This window comes from Apium graveolens, chromosome 9 (assembly GCF_009905375.1).
Source record: "Apium graveolens cultivar Ventura chromosome 9, ASM990537v1, whole genome shotgun sequence".
Taxonomy (NCBI): domain Eukaryota; kingdom Viridiplantae; phylum Streptophyta; class Magnoliopsida; order Apiales; family Apiaceae; genus Apium; species Apium graveolens.
This window is the reverse complement of record NC_133655.1, coordinates 43,421,891-43,432,129: the sequence shown is the minus strand read 5'-3', so window position 1 is coordinate 43,432,129 and position 10,239 is coordinate 43,421,891.

The following is a 10,239-nucleotide window of genomic DNA, read 5'->3' as shown; positions in this document are numbered from 1 at the left end:
CCTTATATATCTCCTTAGGTACTGATAACATATTTGATTTTTCCTTCCGACTCAACGCGTCCGCCATAACGTTTGCTTTACCGGGATGATAGTTAATTGTACATTCGTAATCCTTGATTAACTCTAACCATCTCCTTTGTCTCATATTAAGCTCCTTCTGTGTGAATATGTACTTTAAGCTTTTATTATCCGTATAAATCTCGCATTTTTCTCCATATTGATAATGTCTCCAAATCTTCAAAGTGAAAACTATGGTTGCTAGCTCCAAATCATGAGTAGGATATTTCTGTTCGTGTGGTTTCAATTGCCATGATGCATACGCAATCACCTTATCGTGTTGCATCAGAACGCATCCAAGTCCTTTATAAGAAGCATCTCTATAGATTACAAAATTTCCTTGATCATCTGGAAGTGACAAAACAGGTGCCGTAATTAATCTTCGCTACAATTCCTGAAAACTTTCTTCGCATTTATCATTCCATATAAACTTTTCATTCTTCCGTGTAAGCTTCGTCAATGGTGTTACAATCCTTGAGAAATTTTGAACGAATCGACGATAATATCCCGCTAATCACAAGAAACTTCTTACCTCTGTTGGTGTTCTCGGTCTTTCCCAATTTATAATTACCTCAATCTTCGCTGGGTCCACTTTGATCCCTTCCTTACTTACTATGTGTCCTAAGAATTGAACTTCTTGTAGCCAAAACTCATACTTCAAGAATTTAGCATATAACTTCTTTTTCCTTAAAATCTCCAAAGCTGTTCTTAAATGTTCTGCATGGTCCTCTTCTGTCTTTGAATAAATCAAAATATCGTCTATGAACACAATAACAAACTTATCCAAATATTCCTTAAAAATTCTGTTCATCAAGTCCATTAATGCTGCTGGGGCATTGGTCAATCCAAAAGATATCACTAAAAATTTATAATGTCCATACCTTGTTCTGAAAGCTGTCTTTGGTATATCCTCTGGCTTAATCTTTAGTTGATGATATCCCGATCTCAAATCGATCTTGGAGAAGTACTTGGCTCCTTTCAACTGGTCAAACAAATCATCAATTCTGGGTAACAGATACTTGTTCTTGATTGTAAACTTGTTGAGCTCCCGATAGTCGATGCACAGTCTCATACTTCCATCCTTTTTCTTGAAAAATAGTACCGGTGCACCCCACGGAGATATACTGGGTCTGATTACTCCTTTCTCTAACAACTCTTGCAATTACTTTGCTAGTTCTTTCATCTCAACGGTCACCATTCTGTACGGGACCCTGGATACTGGTTCCGTTCCAGGTGCTAAGTCGATCGCAAACTCAATTTCTCTATCCGGAGGAAGTCCTGGTAACTCATCGGGAAATACGTCTGGAAATTCATTAACTACTGGAATATCTTCAAGTTTTGTTGGCTCCTGCCTTTTATCAATCACATAAGCAACGAAATGCTCGCATCCTTGTCGTAGTAACTTCTTGGCTTGAATCATTGTTAATAATTTCTTTACTTGCTTCTGGCCCTTAAATGTGACTATCCTTTCGTCTGGCATCTTCACCATTACCTTCTTATTTCGACAATTTATCTAGGCATCGTGCTTAGATAACCAATCCATTCCTAAGATAACATCAAATTCTCCTAACTTAAATGGTATCAAATCTACACAAAACTTATTACCAGAAATCTTAATCTTACAATTCCCATAAACTTGATTAACAGATATATGTTCTTGATTTGCTAATTCCACAGTCATTATTTCATTTAAATACTCAACTGGACAATTTAACTTACTAACAAAATCTTGAGAAATAAATGATCGAGTTGCTCCCGAATCTATCAACACTTTGGCACATAAAGAATTCACATTAAGCGTACCTGCCACGACATCGGTATCCTAGATAGCGTCCTTCACAGACATATCAAAAACTCTAGCCCTTGGAGTCTTATTCACCGTTGGGGTAGATCCCATAATTCTCAATGCATTACTGACTGGGGCTGGTGTCTTGCAATCCCTGGCTATATATCCTGGCTTTTCATATTTAAAGCACGTAAATCCAATAGCTGGAACCCTAACTGCTGGATTTCGGATAGGCTGATCCTTGTTTGCTGGCTCTCTCGTTGGCTGATTGCGGCACTCCCTTGAATAATGCCCTTTTTGATTACACTTGAAACAAACCACATTCAACTTGTTACAGACTCCTCCATGTTTCTTCCCACATACCTGACAATCTGGAAAAGTTAGCCTCAACTGATTCGGCTGATTCACATTGACTGGACGGTTGCCTTGACCTCTATCGCCTACATTTTGTTTGTTGACATTAAAATTTCTCCCCGGCTGAAATCTGCCCTTTTTAAAAATTGGAAACTTTCCTGGTTGTGACTAACCTTCATTCCCTTCAAACTTTCTTTTCTTACTTTCCTTTTCCTTCTGTGATATCTCGCTCTCTGTCTCTGTGATCATGGCCTTTTGTACAACTCCTGCATAGGTATCCAATTCAAAGATGGCAACATTCCCTCTGATCCATGGCTTCAGACCTTGCTGGAATCTCTTAGCCTTCTTCCTATCAGTATCTACATATGACGGCACATACCTTGAGAGTTCCTCAAACTTACTCTCATAATCAGCTACCGACATATTTCCTTATTTTAATTCTAGAAACTTCAGCTCCATTTGATCCTGAACAAACTGGGGAAAATATTTTTCTAAAAATAATTCCTTAAACCTCTCCCAAGTAATAATATCCGTACCTTCCAATGTCTTTACAGTCTCCCACCAATAGGTGGCCTCATTCTTCAAATAATAACTTGCAAATTCAACCTTCTGTTCTTCCTTTAGTTTAACTAAAGCAAACGACTTCTCTATTTCCTTTATCCAAACATTTGCTTCAATCGGATCTAGGGAACCCTTGAATTCTGGTGGGTTTACCGCCTGAAAAGTTTTGAAAGTTACCTGGGGATTGGTTTGTCTTTGTTATTGTTATGTCAGGTGAACTGTTTGTTGGGCCAAGATTTGAAGAATCTGGGCTATTACTGGGTCTATGGGTCCTGGGTTTGCATTCTTGTTAATATCATCTTGGTTGTTATTGTTGTTGTTGGTTTCTTCATTCTGGGTGTTGGTGCGGGTATTTCTTCTGGGAGGCACTTTCTGTAAAGAATCAAACAACTTATTTAGCTTTTAAATCAAATCCTTTGCATATAAGAAAAGTTTTGTAAAACAGAAATATGTCTTTTTGGAAATAGTTGTAACAGTTGAACTAAGTAAATTGCATGCTTCTTTACAGAATATAAACAGTTAAGGGAACATGGTACATGGTATCACAGGGGTATAACTGGTGCAATAAATAAGGTAAAGTAAAACAGGTACAGTAAAGTAAATGACAATGCTAGAAAGAAAAAGGTACTGATATATATAGATCAAAAGTTTTAGGTAGTACAAGCGTAAAGACGCTTCGAAAGAAAAGCAAAAGGGTACAACAAACCTACTCACTAGTCAGCAGATCTAGTCTATAAATACAACCCAAAAGTCTACCGATACATACTACACACTACTGTACATACTACATAACCACAACAGCACCGATCAACATCTCCATCTCTGGATCTCTGGCTCATGGCAAGTCTGGACCTCCAATCTCCTCAAGCTCCTCTAGAACCCACTTAGCCCATTCCACAAGAAAATTAGGGGTGATATCCTCATGAGTAGCCTCAGCAATCCTCACAGCAGCTGCTCTCTGAAATGCCTGGAGTCTCTCTCTGAGTCGCCTCTCACCACTCCCAACCTCTCTGGTACGCAAAATATGTAATAGCTCTTGAATCTGACCCCGTAGGAATCGCTGCTCCATAAGGCATGCCTCGAATTGATGATATGGGACAGGATAGGAAGAGAACTGAAAAGGTACACCTGTAACTGAGTGAGCAATAAAGCTTGAGTCAGCATGTGGGGGTCCTCTGATAGGTGGCTTCATGCCTGGGGGTGGAATAGCCTGTAGTGGTATGGGCTGCAACACAGGTGGAGGTAAAATAGATAACACGGGTGGAATAACAAGATGTGGATCTAAAGATGGTACTCCAACTGAGGGCTCTGAGTGATCAACTGATATGGGGATGAAAGAGTCGGCCATCGCTACTATCTGAAATCATATCACAATATAAGAATCTAGAACCATGACACGAATTATACTAATACCTATTACACCGTCGCACTTAACTTCTCAACACTCTATCTTTCTATTTCTTACTTCTATTCCTAACCCTCTACCCATTCCCATCAACCTAGGCTTGTGTTAGTGACTTATAACCTGTAGCTCTGATACCAAACCTGTGGCGCCCTCCAAACCCGGGTCAGAAGTTTGGGGTCCACACATACACACCTTATTTATAACCTGCTTATAACAATAATAAAGATAATAATAATATGCAGTGACCCTGCTTACCAACTACCACGGACCGCAACAGGTTAAAGTATGCAAACAAGCCACACACACACACACTTATATTACAAACGTATAAATCCCAACTATTCAAACTCAAATCTGAATACTAAACATTAATACAAACTTTTACAAACTTAAACTATCTCAAAAGCTGCCAGCTAGTTTAACTCGATCAACCTGGACCCCTAGCTCTCGCACTGGATTGGGGATCCTCGCTACCAACTGGTTCCTTCTTATATGAAAAAGAACATAAACAATATCGCACAAATAAGCTAACTAGCTCAGCAAGTCACAATGACAAGACTGAGAATAGTGATCATCAAGTGAAGAGGGTTATGATATCAAGTGAACAATGATTAATGATTTAGAATTGGATATTATATTTTTATTTTTCAAAACCAAGGTTAGGCTGCTGATCAGTCACGCACTAACCCCGAGCAAGGCACACAACTCTGCTCTAATTACTGGATTTAAGGCACATATTGGCCTAACTTGACCACCAATCTGGTCTGACCACGAATCTGGTCCACAATTTTATAAAACAATCTAATTTTAACATAATAACAGAATAAATAATGTAAAGCAATAAACAAAATCATAAGCAACATTCGATATTCAGCAATGAGATGGTTTCATTCTTCACAAAGGATCAATATGTCAATTTCAAAGAATGGCTGTTAGGTAATGAAAGAATTGGATAACAAAGGAATCAATGTTTCAAGGTTACAAGGATTTGGTTTTTCAAAGTATAAGGTACAATGGTTCGAATATGTAAGCAATTTGATTCAGTGTTTGGCATTTATTTTGTATGTATTTGTGGAGTAGTATTGTATATCTGTGATTTGTATTCGGGTATACAACAAGCGATGGTTCAAAAAGAATAAGGTTTATGGCTCAAAGATCAACAATTGAAATCAAGGTTTAGGGTTCAGTGCTTCAAAGCACTTGCAATATAGGACTATCAATAATCTACAATATATCTCGAAAAAGTTCAGAACACTTGCCTAGTACTAGCTTGTTATACTGTTCTAACTTCCAATCACAACTTTCTTACTCCTCGGCTATCTGTTTTCCTTTCCTACGCCTTGCCTCTTCTGCTCACATAACATAAGTATCTATCAATACTCAACTCATACGATTCTATTCTGTATACACTTCTATCTACCTTTCGTTTCACCCAAATCCGATTAACAGATTGAAAGTTACGCAATAAACAAGTAAACACCGAACATATAGATCGACAGTCAAACAATAAGTCACATATAGCACATAACACGTCAAAAAATCAATGATATATCATTTATAAAGGAGTCTCGGGTCATAAACAAGTTTTCGGGTATTTAATATGATTTTTAAAACATTTTTCGGAATTAAAACGGGTCGTTGGATCAATTTTAAAGCAATAAAAAGGGTTCGATTGGCCACATTTGGCTTCAAAATAATTTTTTAATAATTATCGAGCCTTGAAAACAATTTAAAATAAAATTTTAAAGCTCGAAACTATTTTTCAGAATTTTTAAATCATTTTTAAATAATTAAATCAAATTAAATAATTAATTAAAATCAATTAATAAATAATTAAACTAATTAATCAGTTAATATTTAAATTAATTAACCAATCAATTAATTAATAATTAAGTAATATTAATTAAATAAATAATTTGGATTTATTTTTGAATTAAAAATGAATTTTAGAATTAAAATAATCATTTTCGGAATATTCGAAAATTAAAAACAATTTTTAAAATGATTTCATAAAAGAAATCCAATTTTTAAATGATTTTAAACAGAAATCAAATTCCTGAAAGTTCTGGAAACTTTCAGGTACTAATTTGTAAAAATGCTAAAAACAACTTTGGTTTAGGATTAATTTGCATCAAAACCGGGTTTTTAATAAGAAAAACGGGTCAGGAAACCGGGTCGCAGGTCGGGATGAAACGCCGGACGAACCCAAAATCCGGTGACCCCTCCCGGATTCCGGTGACCTCGATTGGGGTTCAAAACAATTTCGTTCTTCAGGGATTTTAATGTAAAACTATTCTAAATCGGTATAGGAACACAGACATACACAAACCAACTACGAACAACAGCTCTGGGACAAACTACGGCCAAAATTGATATGAACTCCGGCGAGCTCGATTAAAAACCGGCGGAAACTTCAAATCACAACTCCCTTCTCTACAGGCCTCGTCGATTTGCAAGACTTATACGAATCGATTGCAAATTCCATAAGGAACACAACCCACCCCTCTAGAACATCTAACAATCCCGAAATAAGAAACCCCCAAATTCAATCAAGAATATTCAAACGAACTATAAACCCTAATTTCTAATTCTGAGAATCAAACCCAAAATTAAACATGTTATTGAACTCCTAATCAAGAGTATAATATACCAAAATGATCAGGAAAACAAGCTCTACAACATACAATCATCAAATCATACAAACAATCTCTTGAACACAAATTCATAATTTAATTATCAAGAAATTCGAATATAAATAATTAAATTAGAAAATACCTTTGAAATCGTTAGTGAAACCGATGAAAGATTTGGATTCTAGATTTCAGTAGCTTCGTTTTGAGTAAATGTACGCCACAATCGGATATCGATAAAGCCTTCGAATTTGTGTTTGATTACAAAGAACGAAATATAATTATAGTATTTTCTCTGTAAAAACTCTGTAAATACTGTTTGCAAATGATTTCTGGTACAAAATAAAATACGGTAAAGGCTATTTATAATTACGGAAAAATAGTATCCCGTTGGATTATTCCATATACAAAATGGTACGTTTATTTATAAAAACTGATCCAAACGGTACCGGTTTTCGGGATAATTATCCAAATCAGTACAATTTGTACTGCGGTCTTGGTCTCAGCGCCTGGTTGCACGTATTACGAGGTGATAATTGTAATAATTTAATAAAAAGATCCCGTTTATCAAAAATACGAGTTTTATTGATTTACTGAAACGAATAATGTATCGAAAATATTGCGTCGGGACCCGCACAGGACAAACCATATGCCGGATCGAAAAAGTCAAAACATGGAAAATGCTCGCCGGATCGAAAAAGTCAAAACCTGGAAAATGCTCGGAATATTGCAATTAGGTTAGGAAGGAGTTCTCGGAAAAGTTTCGGGTTATAAAAACGTAAAAACGGGTGACGTCGGTTGGTTCCCGATTATATAAAATAGTTTATAGATACTCGGAAAAAGATTTTATAAAATCCATATATTTCCTATAAAATCATAAATCAACATAAAAATAAATAGGAAGATATGACAATTATCTATATTTTATTTTGGACATATAAAAATTAAAATACTCAATTGATATTATTTTTAAACATCCAAATACATATAACGCTTAACAGTTAATTCACAGAATAAATATTGAACAAGCATAATATTTATTTGTTAGAAAGAATAATTACACGATATATCCCAGATATTACACAATCAACATCTTGAAGAGCTTCTTCCACTTTCTTTGGTTCAGTCTGAGATAGAAAGGAATGATAGAGAAATTCATTTGATGTTGTTGTTCTAGTTCTGACACCTGCTTCAGGATCTCCAATTATTAAGTCAGGTGTGTATGATTTAGTCCACTTCCTTGCAGATGGAAGTTGATCTCTAGAACTAGATCCTCCCCCATGATCCATGCTGTCTTCATCAACATTTTCTGATGCTCCCCCTGAAGTTATGCTCACTGAAATTTCAGAATTTGAGTTGGATCCTTCAGGAATTGAAGAATCAGAGTTTCCAGAATTATCAGAATTTGGCTAATCAGAACTTGAAGAACTAGTGATAGGTTCTGATGCTTCTTGAGAGTCTTGAGATGTGGTAGGATCATTAACTTGCTCCCCCTGAACAGGTGTATTTTCCTTTGGAGTAATTACCACAATTTCAATGACATCAAAATTTAACCCGTCAGAACTTACAGGATCAGGATTTAGATCATCAGATTTTACTGTTTCATTTATACCTTGCTGTTTTGAAATTCCTTCACTCTGAACAACTTGAGCTATGGCAGAGGTTGTCTTAGATTCTTCTGTCACCTTTCTTCTTTTCAGAGTTTCAACAGTTTCATCTTCAAGAGCAGCATCATCAAAAACCTGAACCAACTTGCACACAGGTTTCATCAGGATTTGAGGAATCTTCATCTCCTGTTTCTTTGTTGGTTCATCAATCTTTCCTTTCCCTTTTGCCTTGGGATCAATTTTAACTTGTGATCTTGTCTTGGGCTTTGAAGCCTCAGAAGTTGACCTTTCCTTGATCACAATGCCTTTTGCCTTAGGCCTTGGAGGTTTCTTTGCATTAGAAGCTTTAGACTTAAGATTTGTCTTCTCAGCTGCAAATCTAGCTTCTTCCTCATTTAGAGTCTCTAAATCCATTCCAGGATTATCCTTGAGAAACAATCTTCTAGCAATTTCTTCATCAAGTGTCTGAATCTTGGGATCTTTATAGTAGACAGTAGTCTCCCTTCCCTTAAGTTTCAGAGTTTGTAAAAACTTCTGAGAGTCTTGACTTCCAGACTAAATCAGAATATCAGGCTTTGTCATCAGAATTTGATCATCAGAACTTGCTTTCAGAACTTGAGCATTCACAGCTTTAGAACTTGTATTCTTCTGTGCATAAGATCTGCTAGAATCAGAAATTAGTTTATGTGATGGAACTTTGCTGCTTTGACCTTGATCTTGACCTTGGCCCTTGTTAGGGTTTCCCTGGTCATCTCCATTATCATCCTTCTTCTTCAGTGTTTGAATAGTAGAGCATTTGGACTTAACTACCTTCTCCCCCTTTTTGGCATCATCTGATAGGAGTAGAGAGAGAAGAAGTTCCACTGAAGATTGAATTTCATTCAGTTGAGCTTGTTGAGAGGCTTGATTCTGTAGGACCTCATTCAGTTGGGCCTGTTGCTTTTCTTGAGCTTGCTCAATAGCCTCTACTTTTTCATGAATAGGTCTGATAAACCTGTTCTTATCTAGCTTGAGCATCAGGTCCATCTTATCAGCATTTTCCTATAGTTTATCAACCTTGGCTTGAGTAATGGAGTGTTGACCTTGAAGACTTTTAGTGTTGAGAGTTGTGACTTTAAGTTGAGCTTTGAAATCAGAATTTGTCAACAACTCATCAGCTTTTGCAATATGATCTGGCAGAACTTTGGAGTTAGAAATGAAGTCAGATTCATTCCACTTCTTGGTCCATTCAACTCCTCTGTGAGTTTCTTCCCATGGAACAGGAGCATCTTCTTCAACAAACTTTTTAAGTAGTGCCTCATTTCCAAGAATTGGAGCATTTACTGGAGCACTGTCTCCAGAACTTGAGTGAATCTCATCATCTTCTGACGGTACTAAAGTGTGTGTCACTGAAGGTGATTCTGGTACAACTTCATCTGTTTCCACATCCATAATTGGTTTGGTAGGAACTCCATCATTTAGTGGAGAAACAGGTGGAGTTGTCTCCTTTGCTGGTGCTTCCAGATACAGGATAGTTGGAATGTGCAGCCTGTGAATATCAATTTCAGAACTTAATCCTGAATCTTCAACTGTAACAGTGTCTTTGATTGGAGACACATGAGGTGTGATCACTGTATCTTGAACATTGTCTTCAGCTTGAGGTGGAGGTGGCAAAGCTTCAATCACTATTGATTCTGATGAGATCAGAGATTCCCGATCCCCTTCCTCAGCTTCTTCATATTGAGCTTATGTAATTTTCACACCTGCTCTCTTCTTCTTTGATCTTCTGGATGGTGGAGGAGTTTCTTGAGCAGCATTAGAACTTGAAGTTCTTTTCCTTTTAAAATACTAGAACCCTCA